Consider the following 19893-nt stretch of genomic DNA (forward strand, 5'->3'; position numbering starts at 1 on the left):
TAAAAATCTAGGAGTATTTTTTTAAATGAAGAATACTTTTTTACAAAAACAAAATCATTTGTACAGTATTTTAAGGAAACAGATGGAAGAAAAACTATTTCTTTATACCAAATATTTGGTATTGTTTTGGATACTTGTCATATACTGTAATACTGCTCTTTTACATAAGAATACCAAACCGTCAAGGTAAGTATATAATGCATCCCATCTTATAGATGAGAAAACAGAGATTAGTATCAGAGAGCCAAATTATTTAAGGCCACACAACTATTATGTGGCATCTCAGATTTTTCTTTTTACAGTGTATCATATTTCCAACTAAACAATCACTAAACAATATACTAGTTTTCTGATTTTGACTTTCTACTGTTAAAATCTTATGATGAATTTGTAATGTAAATGAACTCTTAATTACATTTATATTCTCTAACTACTATTTTCACTACCCCCACCAGTGCTCTTTGGTTTGCTCCTCTTGTTCCTCTACCATTGTCATTGATTCTATTATTACTACTATTACTACCACTGTGAATACTACCACCACCACACAAGAAACCTCAGCTATGTATTTGAGTACTCTATGAATTTCAGGCATATGCTAAGTGTTTGGATCCCTCCTGTAATCCACATGATACTGTTGTGCAAAGTATATATTAGTAAACATGAGTTAAATGGACCTACATTTGAGTCCCAGTTTTGTATCGTGTACTTACTGTTTTATCTTTGTAAGTTATTACTTGAAAATAATGTATACAATCACATAAGGAACTTTGCTTATAAAATGTATATAATTTCATCACTCAAAAATATTAATGTTAACATTCTCATGTATTTATTCATTTTTTCCTAGTGAGTTTGTTTTTAAAAATGAGATGTTGCAAATATGTAAAGAAAATTCATGTATTTATGTATATTTCTGATAATTTCCTCAAGATAAATCTTAAAAGCATAAATAATGGCTCGATGTTTATAAACATGTAAGCGATTCCTTTTAATATTTCCACATAGCCTTATAGCACAGTTTTACCTAATTTCTTAGTAGTGGTTTTTAAAAATATTATGTTATCTTTTTTCCTTATGCTATCTGATTAATAACACTGTACTTTGTGAATTTTTTTATTACCATATCTTCATATGTTAGTGAGTTTGAAAATATTTTAGTAGTGGTGGCTTGAATCTGAAAAATTTGCCCTCATGTTGTTCATGGTTATAGGTATATTATTGTTTTCTAGTTTTTAATTTTTTTATTTTTAAATTTTTAAACATTTTTAAAATTTAAATTCCAGTTATCTAACATACAGTGTAATATTAGTTTCAGGTGTACCTAGTGATTCAATACTTCCCTGTAACACCCAGATTGCTCATCACAAGTGCACTCCTTACTGGTCATCATCTATTTTATCCATTCCCCATAAACCTCCCCTCTCTCCTAATCATCGTTTTTTTCTTTATAGTTAAGAGGCTGTTTCTTGGTTTGCCTCTCTTTTTCCCTTTGTTCATCAAATCTTATTCTTGACTTGTGAAATTAATAGTATCTATGACCTTGACCCTTCTATTTCCAAAACTTTGAAGATATTTATCTTAATTTGTCCCTTTTTTCTCATTTTATTTGAAAGTTTACTATTTTCTTTATGAAGTTTTCATGTCAAAGTTTGTTTTCCTTTATGATTTCTTACATTGTTTTATGCTTATAACCCCTTGCCTTTTATTTTAGATTTATGTTTACATATTCTCCTAGTTCTCATGAGATTTTATTAAAGAACAATTCTTGGAGTCTTTGGATTTAATTTTAATTTGGTACATAATGTGAGAATTGGAATATTACACTGTTATTATTTTTAATTATTTTAAAATCGCTAATTTTCCTAAGAATATTCTTTCATTCTTTCTTACATAAAAAGGCCATTTTTATATATGGTAAATACTCATATATAGATCTGGATCTCCTTCTAAGATTATTCTGTCTACTTTTCAGTACAACTGATATTTTAATCATTATTTACTGTATTTTAATCAGTTTATATATATGGTTATGCTATCCCGACTCATGGTCTCTTAAACTTTTTTTTTTCAAAAATGTTCCTAGATATCAATACTTAAAGTTATCTAAAAAGTACTCATGGATGTGGCCATCACCAACTTACTAGGGATCCTCCTCCAATTCAATGAGATCTAAGTTCCTATGAGATCAGATCACTGACTAACCCTGTGACCCATTGGGCAATTTACAGAAACTTTCTAATTCTTTTCCATCTGCAGAAGGAAGTAATGCTTAGTATTTCTTTCGTGGGGAGTTCAATACTAAAGAATGCTAAATGAGATAGGACATGGCAGTACTTCAAACAGTGCTTGGGATAAACTTGCAATTCAATAGCTATCACTTCTTGTGAGAACAGTGAAGAGGAGGAGCATCCAGCCTGCACATGCTAGCAGAGCCCTACACATGTAATGTGACTTTCAATATAACGTCCCCTGCCAACAAACATGCGATGACCATTTCAAGGTTTCTAGTTTCTCAAAGTCTCAACACTGGTACCACTCAATACCTTACATTTACACATATATTTATGATTTACTCCTTGCTGATCATAAGTTCTGCCCTTTGGCTGTCATCATCTCACTGGTCTTCCTCTCTGTGGGAACAGATTGAAGCTGTTTCTGCAGTATTTGTCAAGTACTGCCCCCCAGATTCTGATTCAATAGCCAGAAACCCTAAGTATACATTAGCCCTTTATTCTGATTGTATGTTTTCTCCAGAGAATTTAATGCTTATGTACACATTGCTTCCTATTAGTCACTGAATTATGCTCATTATTTCTGTAAACTCATTAGATCTTTGAAATGAAATATTATCTCATCATTGCCTATTACAGAACACACACATTACTCAATAGATACTAATAAACTGATAGAAACAAATTCCAATCCCTGAAAGATAATAGAGAGATTATACTATCTGTGACAGATGATGATTGGTATAAAACTAAGATAATATTTACCCTTTTTTATTATGCTTCCTTGCTATCTCATGATTTCCAAAGACTGTTATGGGACATTAAAATGTTTTAATTTTAAAAATAAACATTATTTGTCAACTATACTTCAATTAGAAAAAAAACACATTTTCTGATGGATTGCAGTTTCCATGGGGAAACAAAGACACAAGGAGCACAAAGTAAAAGCAAAGGACTTAATTAAAGCTGACTTTCTTAAATTTAAATGATAACTCTCAAAACTGATTTGTATTGCACATCCCACATTCTGGATGATGTACCTAAACATTATTTGTAATTTTAAAAAGCTTTCTAGCACATAAAGGCATTCCATCAAGGCACTGAAGAAATTAAAATAATTCAAAGAAAGAGCCAAGAGAATATGTTAGGTTAAAAAGATCAGGAACACTCATATCTCTTTTTTCACGTTAATGGTTTGGTCTTAGTAATTTAAATACAAGAAAAATAACTACTCAAGCCACAGCAACAATTTACATTCTTTACTTATGTTCTGTACTAACAGTGTCATGTTTCATCATTATTGCCCTTGACCACGGGTGTGAAATTAGATGAATCTTATTGTGTTTACAAGTGATAAAGAGAGTTATGTCTGCAAATATTATTTTATTAGGAAAAGAATAAAGAAAGAAAGAAAATGAAGTGTCCTGTGAAGGTCACTATTTACACAGATGAATTCATTTGCAAGAACACACATAACAAATCTGTTCCTTTATGTATTAACAAAGTAATTTCACGGTTGAATAAATTTATGTAATTAGCTATCATGTTTCAGCATAATAGTGCCTTTATCCATACTTGGTGAGTGATATTTAAACTTAGAATTCGGATAGGTAGCCTCTGAGTAACACAGTAGCAAGTGTTTCTTAATAATGGTAAAATATGTGTATAGCACATTGTGGTTTATACTTTCACATACATTATCTAATGTAATCTTCAAAATAAGACAGTTACTTAGGGTGGGAGGTTTCTCTCTAGTGAACAGGTATAGAAGATGAAGAACAGGATTATCAAAGACATCTTTGTCCAGAGTCACTGGCTACACAGTTAAAACTAAAACATACTTCTCCTGGTTCCTAATTGTACTTTATTAATTATTTTTCCTTTTCATATTTGTGTCCTACATCTTATTAACTAAAAATATATATTTGATCCAACAAGAGGGCTCTGACTTATTTTGTCTCATAACTGGACTCAACCCTGTCTCCCTACCTTTCTAGATTCTTATTATGTCTTATAAACTGTCCACTATTTTAAGTCTTATTCAACATTATTGGCTTGCACTGATGCCATTCAATAACACTACCTAGTTAAGATAAAATTTGATATTTTTAATAATCTACAGTATATCAGAATTTACATCTTATACAACCAATTTTAATTTTCTGCTTTGCTCTTAAATATCTAATTGACTATGAGGAGTATCTTTTGATGTATTTATTGTCAATATACTATTTGTCAATATTATTTCCATATATTTTGTTTAGAAAAACTCTTCCTTATATTGTGATAAATATTTTCTACAATAAGAAATTTTTCTAATTGTCACATCACATCAATTTAATAAAATTCTATCCTGAACTGAAAGTATTAATTCATTAAGAATACACAATTTTTTAATGACAAAACCATTGCTATTTTTTGTCATCATCTTATCTCTTGTGAACAATGTTTAGACATAGAAGTTAAATTTTTCCATTACTATCATTAATATTAAGACTCAGATTATATTAAAAACATTACCATCTCTATTTGTTATCAAGAAATGATAAGCAAGCAAGGCTAATACTTTTCAATGAACTATTAATAAATATAAGCAGCCAAAAACATAAGACATAAGGCATGTGAAAGAACACATTGTCCAAAAATGAACTGTGTTCAGAGGATCTGGTTAGTTTTCTTGTTGGTTTAGTTTAACTTTATTTGGTCATTGATTTTTACATGCATTAGTTTATTTTCAATTTTAAGCAATGTTATCATTAAAAATTATATAATTGGTTGCTCATACAAAAAGTATGGCTATTTTCAAGGTTTCAAATATTATTTACTTATGTATGCTTATATTAAGAATGTGCCATGAAGAGATATTATATTCATCCTTTAAAACTCATAATCTATCTTGAGAAACATTAGACTAAGCTTTGAATATACTATGGTCTTGAACAACTTTACGTATGAATAACTCTTCTGCCAGTAAATGTAGTAGACTCATAAACAGGGTTTTGACAGATTATCTCTGAAAATATTTCCAATAAAAAATTAGCTTTATTGGGGATCCCTGGGTGGCTCAGCGGTTTAGCACCTGCCTTTGGCCGGGGCGCGATCCTGGAGTCTCGGGATCGAGTCCCATGTCGGGTTCCCGGCATGGAGTCTGCTTCTCCCTCCTCCTGTGTCTCTGCCTCTCTCTCTATATCATAAATAAATAAATAAATAAATAAATCTTTAAAAAAATAGCTTTATTTGACTTACATTTTCACATATGGCCTTATAAAATCAGCAATAAGGGGAATATTTGTATAGATGTTAAAACACCTCTACACTATCCAATAGAAGTAGTTCTAATATAAATCATGCTAAAAATAATGATAATTAAGATGTCTCGGATCTTTCCACATCAAAAAATAGTTATTACAATGGAAGAGTCAACTATCATGATGTGTTTCATACTAATTAACCTTTCCTGTTTGGAAGTTTTCTTTAACAACAGCAAGGAATGAATAAGCCAAAAAGAGCATTAACATATGTTTAAGGTATTTTTCATAATCAAAACAATATTAGCATAAAAGACATATAGATCAATGGAACTGATTAGATATAAACATGTACAGGTGGACAATTAGTTTTTGACAAAGGAGACAACACTATACAATGGAGAAAGGATAGTTTCTTCAATAAATGGTGTGAGGAAACTGAATTGCCATATGCCAAAGAATGAAACTAGACCTCAATCTTCCACCATACAGAAAAATCAACTCAAAATGGACTGAAGACTTGAACAAAACAAAAATAAACAAGTGGGACTATATGGAACTCAAAAGCTTCTATTCACCAAAGGAAATAAGCAATAAAATGAAGATACAACTGATGAAATGGTAGAAAATATTTGCAAACCACATACCTGATAAGTGGTTAATATTTGAAATACACATGGAATTATTTTTAATATTTAATTATTTATTCATGAGAGGCACAGAGAGAGGCAGAGACATAGGCAGAAGGAGAAGCAGGCTTCTTACAGGGAGCCCGATGTGGGACTCGATCCCAGGACCCTGGGATCATGACATGAACCAAAGGCAGATGCCCAACCACTGAGCTACCCAGGGGCCCCATACACATAGAATTAATACAACTTTTATTTTTTAAAAAATGGGCAAAAGACCTGAAAAGATATTTCTCTAAAGAAGACATACAATTGAAGAACAGGTACAGGAAAAGGTACTCAATATCACTAATTGTCAGGAAAATGCAAATCAAATCCACAACAAGATATAACCTCATACATGTTTGGATGGCTACTCTCAAAAGGACAAAAGAGTACAAATACTGGTGAGGATGTGGAGTAAAGGGAACCCTTGTGCACTGGTGTATCAGTGGTAGGAATATAAACTGATATAGCTACTATAGGAAACAGTGTGGAGATTCCTTGAGAAATTTTTTTTAAAGATTTTTAATTTATTTATTCACGAGAAACACAAAGAGAAAGAGGCAGAGACACAGGTAAAGGGAGAAGCGGGCTCCCCGGAGGGAGCCTGATGTGGAACTTGATCCCAGGACCCCAGGATCATGACATGTGCCAAAGCTAGATGCTCAATCACTGAGCCACCCAGGTACCCCTCCTTGAGAAATTAAAGGTAAAACTACAATATGATGGAATTCCCATTCCTGGGTATATATCCAAAGTTAGCAAAACTATTATTTCAAAGATTTCACATGAATATGTGCTCCCATATTCATTGCAGCATTATTCACAATAGCCAAAGTATGGAAACTACATAAGTGTCCATCAGTGGAGGAATGGATCAAGAAAATGTGGTATATGTATACAGTGCAATATTATTCAGTCTTTTTTTTTTTTTTTATGATAGTCACAGAGAGAGAGAGGCAGAGACACAGGCAGAGGAAGAAGCAGGCTCCATGCACCGGAAGCCCGATGTGGGATTCGATCCCGGGTCTCCAGGATCGCGCCCTGGGCCGAAGGCAGGCGCCAAACCGCTGCGCCACCCAGGGATCCCTATTCAGTCTTTTTTTTAAGATTTATTTATTTATTCATGAGAGACACAGACTGAGATATTGAGGCAGAGACACAAGCAGAGGGAGAGAAGCAGGCTCCTCACAAGGAGCCTGAGGCGGGACTTGATCCCGGATCCCAGGATTACAATCTGAGCCGAAGGCAGGTGCCCATCCACTGAGCCACCCCAGTGTCCCGATTCAGTCTTATAAAAAGGAAAATCCTGTTATTTGCAACAACATGGATGAAACAGGAAGGAATTATATTAAATGAAATTATCCAAAGAAAAAGACACATTCTTCAAGGATTCCCCTATATGTGTAATCAAAAACTAACTAGTACAATTCATAGAAACAGAGAGTAGGAAAGTGATTGCCAGGGGCAGCTGGGAAGTGAGGGAAATAGGTTGGTGAAAGGGAATGAACTCTCAATATAAGATGAATAATATCTGAGGATTAATGCACAGCATAGTGACTATAATTGATAACACTATATTATATAGCTGAAATGTGCTAAGAGAGTAGAACTTAAATGTTTTCTCTCTCACATACATACACAAAGAGTATGTATGTGAGGTGATGTATATGTTCAAAAAAAAAAGGAAAAATTTTTAAACCTTCTAGTAAACTTCTGATTATGCATTCCTCAGATGGGAGTTCAATGCTTGAACTTAACTTTTTGTGTATCTCTGGGAAGTCATAAATTGTCATCTCAAACTATAATTATTGTAATCTCTATTGTTGCCAGAGCTACTAATTATCTCAGATACATTATGTTCCAATGGCTTAACCTTCACAGTCAATCCATCTTACGACACAATTGATAATTAAAAAAAAAAAAAAGTATTTCATTGCACTTGATAATTACAGGGGCTCTCTTTCTACCCAACAAGGAAGCCACAAATACATTCTTCAAAAAATTAACTAACCCACTTTAAAGGTTTGCCTTCTGGAGCTGGTCCTGGTGCCAATGACTGTATCACTTGGGTACAGCAGAAAGTAGATGATATACTAAAATGTTTGAGGAGAGTATGAGAAAGAGATTACTTACAGATGTGTGTGCTAAGCATAAGGATGGTAAAATGCTCAAGACTAAAAGCAAAATGTACTACTTACCAATCTGACCTGACAGGGCAAGGACAAAGGAGAGCATTGTCAGAGCATGAAAACACCATGAAGCCTAGAAGAAAAGCCATTGAATAGCAGGTGAAACCATAGAACCTTGGCAAGAAATAACTACCTTAATTTCTTGTTCCACAATCACTTCTATTTTTTAATAAACTCAATTCTTAGTAAAATCCAATCAGATATTTAAATCCCAAAATGTATAGAGTTGCAGTCCATAAAAGTCAAACTTCTAGTAGCCTCAATAGGATAGAAAAAGTCAGAGAATGAATTTGGGGATGAAGATTGAATAGGGAATAGCTAGTATAAAAATAATGATATCTCGCCTTGTTAATAGTGAAGGTACTGTGAATTAAATGGGACAACACAAAGAGCTAACACGGGATACCAACCAGAAGGTTGAAGATGAAAATGTGTATCAATACCAAGTGTTGGGATCCCTGTGTGGCGCAGCGGTTTAGCGCCTGCCTTTGGCCCAGGGCGCGATCCTGGAGGCCCGGGATCGAGTCCCACGTCGGGCTCCCGGTGCGTGGAGCCTGCTTCTCCCTCTGCCTCTCTCTCTCTCTCTCTCTCTCTCTCTCTGTGTGACTATCATAAATAAAAAAAAAAAAATGCCAAGTGTTGGTTGAGTTGTAATGCAAAGATAACTTCTGGCAAGAGAGGAAATTGTCATAAACACCTCAGAAAAGGTTTTCAATTGTCTATCATCATTGAAAATATCAATACTCCATGACACATCAGTCTGCCTTCTTGGTCTATATCTGACAGAAGGCATTCACAAAGGTTACCAGAAGACATCTGTGGAAATATTCATAGCAGCACTGTTTTCAATAACTAAAAATAGGAACTATTTATATGTACATCGATTAAAAATATAGAATTAATAACTAAATTGTGATTTATTCAATTAACAGAGTGGCAAAGATCAAGGATATGTACCTACATCCAACAACATGGATAAATCTTACAAATGTAGTAAGTGAATGAAATGTACATGAAAGAGTATGATGGCTGATTTTGTTACATAAAAATTTTTGTAAATATAAAACTGATTTGTAGTGTTTAAAGATTTATTCTTTTATAGTAAATTTAATACTAGAAAGCAAGGAAATGATTATTCTAAGAATCAGGATAATGAATATATTTTGGAGAAGGTTGGAGTTACAGCAATCAGAATGTTACATGTGGGACCTTTTGGATTTATGGCAATATTCCATTTTTTTTCTTACTTGGTAGTGTATTGGTATTCACTGTGTGATAAAAATATTCTGTGGCAAAAAAAATCTTACAAAATACAATTATATTTACCATTTGAAGTAGGTTTTAGATGTATAGAGGAAAGCAAATGATGTTTGCAAGAATCGATTGGGAGGTAGAAGATCTGATTTTGATCACCAGTCTTACATGAGCTAGCCAACATTAGTTAGTAACTGGCAGTTTACTTGAAGATAAATGGAGCTTTCACTTCTTTGTAAAATGGGGATAAAGACAACTTCCAGAGAAGCTGTAATGAATAGGTGGTACCATCTACTTATAAAGTAGCAGGTGAAATACACTGTGGACTATCCTTGACTCCAAAATGGTGATCAAAAGATAGACACAAAATTCAGTAATATATTCCTTATGCTATTCTCTAAATCTGGTAAGAGATTCTTCCTCCCTGTTCTCTCATAGAAACTGATATCTTTCTCAGGAATATGTTACCTATGACAATAGGATCTTCCCTGGTCCTCACAGCCTGAAACAACTTCTGCTCCAGCTCATGCTTAGCTCTAAGCTTGATCCCTTCTTTAACACTGCCTTAGGCTTATTTTACTTTGAGTTTCTCTATTAAAAATCTTAAGGTCAGAGAGCATGTCTCATCTATTGCTACATCTCCTGGAGACTGTTTTTTCACTTAAATAATAGACGCCCAAAGAGTGAGACTTCCTGGAAGAATACATGAATAATTGCTCCCCAAAAGCTCTCCTAGTGTTTTGAAAGAGGGAAGTGAGATAACAATACGTATTTTTTAAAAAAATATTTGATTAAAAATGTACATGTTGTCCCTGACCAGGAAGGTGCAATCCTAATATAGATAGGATTTTTATCTTCTTCTTTGCCTGCTGTTTACCAGACTATATTTTATTTTCATAAGTTTAATACAGAATCAAGGGATTTAGAGAATCAGATGGGGAGGGGAAAAATCAAAGTAACAGGAAAGAACCTGTACTACCTTATGTGTACCTTATGTGTCTTCTCTGAAAACAAGGAATAAGTTTTTTAACCCATTCCAAAGTACAGAAGTAGGAATGTACACTTTTGTTCTTAGACTTCCATTTTCATATTGTCGCATAAAGGCTTGGGGCTGCTGGAGATTACTCATGGATTTACAGACCAGAAACAATTTTTAAAAGAGCTTTAGAAGCAGAGATTAAGGACAGACTTTGACAAATAAAAAGAGAGACCAGAAGTCAATACATTCAATTATACATTCTATCTGTATATACAGATATCTGTTTTCTTATTATACAGAGAAATTTAAATTTACCTCTCTCATCTAGTGTTGGATTTCTTCCACCCTTAGTGATTGTAAAAAAAAAAAATAAGTAAATAAAACCTGTTTATACTTACTTCTCTGTGTATCAAATGTGCATGTGTAATTTAATGAAACTTTAAGATTGACTGGATCTCACCCTATATTTTAATTTTATTTAACAGCAGTGATTTGTTAGACAATTAGGCTGTACCAGGCCATTGAAGAGCTACAGTAAAGAATGATTTTGAACTAAACCAAGACAGACAGACGGATAGACAATAAGAAAGTTGTTTTTTTTTTTTTTACCATGTTGATAAATGTTTTCCTTGGTACAAATTGATATATTATTTTTAAAAATCTATTTGCATAGTTCCCTTCAGAAAACCTTACAGAATATTTTAAGTATATCATTTCTCACCAGTATAATGATATTTCTAATTATGTAGTAATGGAATTTTGTAATGGAAGAAGATATGATACATAGTGGGAAATGTTTCCTGTTACAACATTAAGGTACAATGAGACTTCTCTGGCTAAATTCAACATAATTAAGTTAACTGATAGCAATTAATTCTTTTTCATTAATAAGAAAAGAGCCAAAGGCCTTTTCAGTTATAGGAATGCTTACACTCCCATGAAGTTATGTTTTTTTCTTGGTTTGAGAAAATAATTAAGGATGAAGGCACTGATTGGTATATAATACTAAAAGAACAGTTATTGAGTGATAGGACATGAGGAACTTGACATGATATCTAGGATTCCTTATGAAGCATTTGTCAAGATCATTGTTTTCTTTCACCCAACACAGTCTGCTACCCTCATTAATGGTGCATATATTATATTATTACAGGATAGTTAATAATTGCTGATATGCTTACATTTGGTCAATTTCACTTATACAGAAAAACTTAAAATTAAGTTAAATGAAGCAGTAGATATCAAAGCAACCAAACTCAATACATTTCAGCATTTTTTTCCAATTTAGAATATGCATTTTAAAAAAAATCTCCACAGGAGAAGTGATGATTTATGGTTAATATTCCTTAAAGCAAAGCCTCAGACTGATGGTAGAACCAATTATTTATCTTATTGATATCACAGCTTTATTTTCCATACCAAGTTTGCTATTTTTCCCTATCAAAAAGTTTCTTGTTTTTTTGTATCTGATAATCTTCCTTCTTTACATTTTTCTAGAAATATAAATGTGCAACTTGAAAAGAGCAATAGGCTACTGGCTTTCCATAATGCGCAGGACTGAAGCAGATTCTGCTTCATTTGTGGAAAACTGATCAAAAGTCATTTTTATTTTGAGAGCTGATTTCCTTTGTACACAAGGGTTTTAATTATGAGATTTTAGTAACTGGTAGAAATTTAATAATACAATTTAATAACCACAACCTCAGGTAAGTTATCACTATGTTTCTCCATTTCCATATTTCTAGTATTAAAAAAATATTTACAATATTGCCTGGCATATCATACTAGTTTTGTCTAATGGGATTAAACTATGATGATCATCATTGCATAACAGATTCTCTTCATAAATGAATACACACACAGATATAAGCATGAGCATTCATAGATGTCATACAAAATGCAACTCATTGAAAATTCAGAATATTGTCTCTTCTTTTAAGATATGAATATAGTTAAGAATTTTATGCATTTTTAATTATAGTATATCTTCATATAGAAAGACAGCAGAATCCCAAAATGCCATTGTGTGAGAAAGCAATATAAAGCAGTCTTGATTATGTAGTCTTATTTTAACTAGAAGTTTTGTTGACCCATCAAATCTGCCTTCCTTACTTTTGTAAGGAAAAAAATTAAAAATATACAAAGATATGTGTACATAATCATTTATTGCAGCATTGTTTATAACACTAAAAATTTGAGAAACAATGAATCCATTCCACAGTAGCTTGTTAAATAAGTTACAGTGCATCCATCCATTTAGTGTTTAGTCATTAAAAATGCTTGAGAAGGAAAGGTCATGTTATTGACTTAAAATAACCAGATACACAACCATGTATCTGCGTTGGATGGATCTCTCTTCTCTTTCACACATACACACAGATACATACACAGATGCACATAAATGTTTTGAGTCATATATAAAAAGCATGTTTGGAAGAATCTTCAATATGTTGAAAAGAGTAGTAATATTTAAAGATGTAATTTCAAATGATTTTCAACATTTTTCTGCTTAATTTGAATATTATTTTCTAAATGAGCTCACTTCATTTTGATGATCCCAATAAAAAGGTTTAATTATTTAGAGGTAGAATAGAAGATTCAGCAAAAGACCAATTAGATAGTATCTGACTTGGGGAAAAATGCAAAAAAAAAAAAAAAGCAGACAAATTAACATCTTAAAATAGTCAATAAACTGAAGGAATCCTTATAGTTCAGAGTGACCCATATTTTAAAATAAAAGTGCATCCAAAGACCCCTAAATATGGAAAATATCAATAATAAAAATTTGAAATATATGAGGAAAGAGGATATAAGGACAGGAAACCAGAATGCTATTTCAATTTACAAATAAGAAAGTACTTAGGAAAGATACATACAGAATATAAGTAATTTCCAATGTATATGGTTTAGCTCAGAAATCCAAAAAAGATTAGAGATAGCAATATGGAATAAAAGGCAAGAGATGTCCTGTGAGAAGAAAAGGAGATAGATTTTAATACAGTAGAAAATAGCCACTGCAGATTATTTTCTGGACTCTGATGGATAGGGAAATTGGAGATAGAATCGAAGCATTCTGTCAGAGGTCATAATATTGTCAAAGTTAACATAGATAAACATGGAGTTTGATTATAGAAGGTGATTAATTTAACTAGAGTTGAAAATATATGTTGGGCAATAGTGGAAATGAGACTGGAAATTTAAGATGGGTTAACTTGAAAACTTGACAAACATAGCTCAAGCTTAATTTGGCAAACAATAATATTTTAGTATTACAGTGTGTGAATGCTGAATGGAATATCAGATATTCACTCCAAATTTCTGCAATTTTTAATGAGAAAACTGGTACTCTTAAAGATTTAAATGGCTGGGTCATAGGATGGTAGCAAGACCTAAATTCAAATCATATTCTTACCTGTAACAGAAATAATGGGATCTTGTAAGGATGAATTCTATGGGGGACAGTAATGTCTAAACTATACTAAGGAAATATTAGCAAAAGTAATGGAAGTAAAAATAAAGATCCAAGAGCACCTTCAGAGGTAGGTGTAAACATAAATATTGAATATATCACTTGGAAATGAAAGTGAGGTGTAAGTCCTAAAGAATTTTCAAATAAAGATGTGATATAGTGAAGGATTTTAAAAATGAAGAAAAAGCCATTAATTCTAGATTTCTGAGCAAGAAGACTTTGATACTACTAGGCATTACTCAAAGCTAAATTGCCGAGAGTAATAATGTACGTATGGGAAACTAATGCACCAATTAGTTATCATGAAAAAATAATCATCCAATTTAACTCTTTAGAGATATACATCAAAATAGTATGATTTCATATAATTTCTGTAGGTTCCATTAAAAAAAAGTCATTTTCCAGAAAATATTGAACCATGCACATAATCACAAAGAGGATCTAGGACTTCAAGGAACGCATTTCCAAGCGTGCAGTTTACTTGTTTGTTTCTTGGAATTAGTCATGTTTCTAGGAGAAAAAAAGATGAAATGAAAATGACAATTATTATGTCATTAGGTCTTTCATTCCAAAGTGGAGACCAAAGACCAAATTGGAATATTCAGAAAATATCAATGAATGAATCAACCAGTCTCGATCTCTCTCTCTCTCTCTCTCTCTTCCCCTTCCACTATCCTCCTTTCCTTTCCTGTTCCTCATTCCCTTCTACCTTCCTGCCCCTTTCTTATACGTACACACTGGTACTAGGAGCTTGGTAGAAAAAGTAAATAGATTACACTGGCTTGACACATAATAAGTAAGTTACAAACTACAACTTATGAAATTCAAATTGCCAGTATGTTCAGGCTTTTGTCCTTTATTTTTCTCTTCATCAACTCTTAATTCATCCTTGCTCCTCTAAATGCCTAAGACACAAAATTACCTATTTACTTTCATCTACCTTCATCTCTGGGGAAATCAAGTGTTCTTATTCCAGTTTCAAGAGGTCTTGCCCTTTTGTTCAGGCCAACTGACATCTAAAACAGCCTCTGACACTGTTTGATGCCATCTGTTATCAGCATTTCTCATGATAAGACTCTCCTTTTCAGCTTTGTTGTACCCTTCACTATTTCTCTTAAAACTTTTATAACTGATTTATTTCTCCTTTTTCAGAAAAAGGTCTATCTAATTAAGAACAATTACAGTGCCTTATTTGGTACCACAGTAATGGTACATGTATGAGAACATCTATGTGAGGTACAGGCATTTCAATTATTAGGTATAATTTGAAAGTTTTACAATAAAAATCAGATCACAAGAAGAAGCAAGAAGGCAATTAATAATTTATCAATGAAATATCTTCAAAGAAATTTGCAAATCATTTACAAATGTGTGGAATTGTAAATACATTAGGACTCAGAACATGTACCCACATTTCCTAAACTTTACATTTTAATTCACTTTGAAGTACTCTATTGGTTATATATTTTTATTCTGAAAGAAATCATTAGTAATCAAATCATCATGTGGAAATATAAAATGGAATAAAGTGACTTTTATAGGACCAATAAAAAAAGCATCAAAAATTATAAAAATTACATCATAATAAGCAATAAGAGAAGGATCAAAAAATAGAATAAGATTCAATTCTCTAACTAGTAGAAAATTAGAACAATGTAAGATTTTAACATGTAAATCATCTATTTGGAGGGTAATATATATATATATATATATATATATATATATGTGATCAAACTATAATCTGATGCATAAGATACTAATTTTCCTTCCAGAAGTCATTGAAATAATATCCATAAATTCTCAATTTTTAACAAATTTTTTATCAGTAGATAATATAGATCCATACTTACCTACATTGTTGATTAAAATTGAACACGATAAGCCAAAGGGAAAATCCTTCCATTTGACAATAAGGGATCATTTATGTAATTATTTCTGGATAATAGAGTTCCAAGCTTTTAAAAATTGCATATACCCATATCATATATCTCATTTTTCAGTCTCTCATTTAAAGATAAAATAAGAAACTAAGAGTATTTCACTAAAATATAGAAGCCATTATCTGTTTGTATGTTAATCCTGCTAAAAAATCATAAAATTATGGCATTGCTTATACCCTGTAGTAAAAATTGTAAAGGTATATTATGCTATTTCCTGATCCACCCAATTACTAAAGAGGGCTAATGACTCATTCTACTAAGTGGGTAGTGAGGTCATATGTCTATTTCATATTAAAGCATTAAAGAGTCAGTATAATGCCTATACAGTGCCTTCCCTTGGTATAGCACTTAGCAGGATACACATCCCCGATGGTGGTGTTATTAGATGCTGAAGCTTCTGTCAGCCTGGATCCCTGAGTGACAGTGTGGAGCAAGGAACTCGTGGAATATGTCCATACGTTTTTGCTGTGTTAAGCCACTTGGGGGATTGTTTTTATTACCAGAAATCCTAACCTAACAAATAGGTACTTTTGTATTACTACTTTCTACATAACACGTGCCAGATACTCTTATTTATTAATCTGTGTTAAGATTTCTCTGGAATATGTGTCAATCTTACTTATAGCTGTCTTATCTAATTATTTGCCTTTTTAAAAATTATTTGAATTTGTAAAGTAAAAACTGTATTTCCACTTTACTTCCCTATCCTGCCATAACATAGAATGTAAATTTCAGTTATATGAACATCTTTATCAATAAATTTCTGAGTTCCAAATAGCCATGAAGTTCTGTAAAAGCAGAGTTGCCATTTTGTGATTTGTCAGGGTTAAACTGGGTCAACATCTACATAAGAGGTTCAATAGAGCAGCAGAGTTATTTGTAGTGGTAGAAATATTGTTCTGTGTGATTTCTTGGAAGGTTTTAAAATGTAAATGGTGTAAAAAACTTATATTTAGACCACTTGAATTTCTTTAATATGGGTATGTTTTATTTTTAAAATATGTATTCTTAATTTCCAGTATTTTGAGTAAAATAATGAACAAATTTACTAAAAAAAGGGGGGGGGGGTCCCAGAGACAAACATTGACAGAAGAGATGTGAATAACCCCAAACCTATGAACAATGTTCAACTCACCAGAGACAAAATAAATATAAATTAACACAGCAATGAGTTACATATTTGACTATCATATTGGCAAACACTGAAAGAGTTAGGGAAAACAGAGTTGGCATGGTGCAAGGAAACTAAAGTTAGCTTTTTGGAATGAAGACTGGTGCAGATTTTCCTTCAATTTATGTCAAAATACAGCAGATATTTTCCAGAAAGTTTTAATTATCATAGAGATAAATGGAAGCAGCCATAAAGTCCAAAATAAGAGATTCAATAAAATAATAATAAGAGGAATTCATATGGAATACCAGAGTATCACTTATTGAAAAATTAGAAATACATTTAAAAACAAGAAAATTTAGGGCAGCCCGGGTGGCTCAGTGGTTTAGCGCTTCCTCTCCCCCCCCCCCCCCGGGGGCCTGATCCTGAAGAGCTGGGATGGAGTCCCAAGGCCAGCTCCCTGCACGGAGCCTACTCCCTCTGCCTGTGTCTCTGATTCCCTCTCTGTGTCTCTCATGAATAAATAAAATCTTTAAAAAAAAAAAAATAAAATGTATTCATTGTTAATAAATATGTATTCATCCTCTACTTATAATGTGTCACAGACATTCTAGTTTCTGAGGATGTAATCATGAATAGACACACCCATGTTCAAACATAAAGCTTCAATTCAAACAGTTATAGAGTAATGCAAATGGAAATCTTGATGATGTGACAGAGAATCATGACTCTCTGTGAGACTAGAGACTTAGAGAGCCCAGTGAGGTAAAGCTCTGCTGACAAGGTGCCATTTAACTTGAGATCTAAAAGACAAAAAAGAGCCTGACATAGTTGAAGGAAAGATCAGCTGGACAAACAAAAGCAGGAGGTCTACAAAGGAAATAGACTTGGTGTTCAAAGAACAGAAAGCAAGCAAGGGTTTGACCTTCATGGGTCACGGGAAGAGTCCTGGGGAAATTCAGAGATAAATAACCAAATCAAGGTATTTGAGAGCCATAGGAAAAAGAATGGACTTTCCTTCAGGTGATAGAATTAAGAGGCAGAGGATTTTCACCAAGAGAAGTAGTCTAGATGTGGTGGCATTTTTTTTTTATTTATTTATTTTTTATTGGTGTTCAATTTACTAACATACAGAATAACCCCCAGTGCCCGTCACCCATTCACTCCCACCCCCCGCCCTCCTCCCCTTCTACCACCCCTAGTTCGTTTCCCAGAGTTAGCAGTCTTTACGTTCTGTCTCCCTTTCTGATATTTCCCACACATGATGTGGTGGCATTTTAGAGATCAACCTGGCAGCTGTACTGAAGATGAACTGTAGAGGGAGCTACACAGAACAGTTGAACCAGTACAGTGAATGCTGCAGTGGTAAGAAATCAAAATGGTTTGGACCAGGCCAGCAGCTGTGAAAATGGAGAGAAGTGAAATAACTCAATATAGGTGGTTGCCCCAGTCTTAGAGGATTTGGTGGAAGGGAGAATTCTGCAGGTTTTGGATAGAGCTACTGAAGGATTTTATTTGTTGCAATGGGGAAGACTTGGGGAAGAACACAATAGGCGTCTGAAGAGAAGAGAAATCATGAGTCCTGATTTGGTCATTCTGAATATAAGCTGAAATTGTTAAGTGGCTACTACAGAAATAAAATTTTGGCTCAGTGGATTAGTCAGGAGCCCTTTGCACAGAATATTGAATATTAGCTGATACCACAAAGCCAGAAATGGTTTTGATAGTGAATGTGTTTTCTTGCTATTTTGTATTTTGTGTAAATGTGTATTTGTCCTAATTTCTTAAATTCATTGTCTTTTATGCCTGTGATTTCCCGAGAAGAAAAAACAATAGCTTCATCGTAGAGACTGACCTGGGAGCAAATGACTTCATCCTTTTTGTTGCCATTACTACATGTAAACATGATTTACTGCCTAATATAGAGAAAAATAAATAAAGTTACAGAAAGTTTAAAAGAAACAAAAATATTGCATTGGAATTGTATCTTATGGTTTAATATAGTTTGAGGATGAAATCATATTTATCTTTACTGAACATATCAACATAGAGATAAACACAATTTTATTTTCAGGAAGACACGGTACCCTTATATGTGGAACTCTGAGAACATAAACTACTCCTTCTCTCTTTCCTTCTTATGTTTCAAAAGAACTTGAATTCCTCCTTTTAGTTCAATTTAGGCTGCACATAAAGCTGTAAGCATTATCACTTGCCACTGGAACAAACATTAAAAGAAACAAGCAAAAAAAAATAAAAATAAAAAATAAAAGAAACAAGCTAGAAATATCATTGATTACCTTGTCCAGACAGACAGTAAATTCTCAAATCACTTTGTGTACTCACTCAGTAAACATTGCACATATATTGTATACAACATATAATTTATATATTGTATTTATAATTTATAATTACGTATCTCCAAGAATTTATATTTATGAATATAAATATAAATAAATATATTTATGGAATTTATAATTATGTATCTCCAAGAGTTTTAGATTCTCATTACTCTAGAATGTAAACATATTTTTCATTATTTTGTAATAGACACCAAGACATGCTCATCATCCTAAAGCCCAGTCTTTCTTCTTTAAGAAGATACTGCTGAATGAAGCCAGCCACCTATGAAGCCAGCCACCTCAAAATATTTTCAAGTTTACATAAAACAAATGATGAAGAACATGAGTAACCATGTGAATCTCATGAGGGCTGAGTCTCTGTTATGAAATATGCCCTCTGTAGTGTCTGGATATGATTCGGTATCATGCTATAAATTCCATAATCAATGCACT

The sequence above is a fragment of the Canis lupus genome, chromosome 11 (assembly GCF_011100685.1).
Source record: "Canis lupus familiaris isolate Mischka breed German Shepherd chromosome 11, alternate assembly UU_Cfam_GSD_1.0, whole genome shotgun sequence".
NCBI classification, from domain to species: domain Eukaryota; kingdom Metazoa; phylum Chordata; class Mammalia; order Carnivora; family Canidae; genus Canis; species Canis lupus.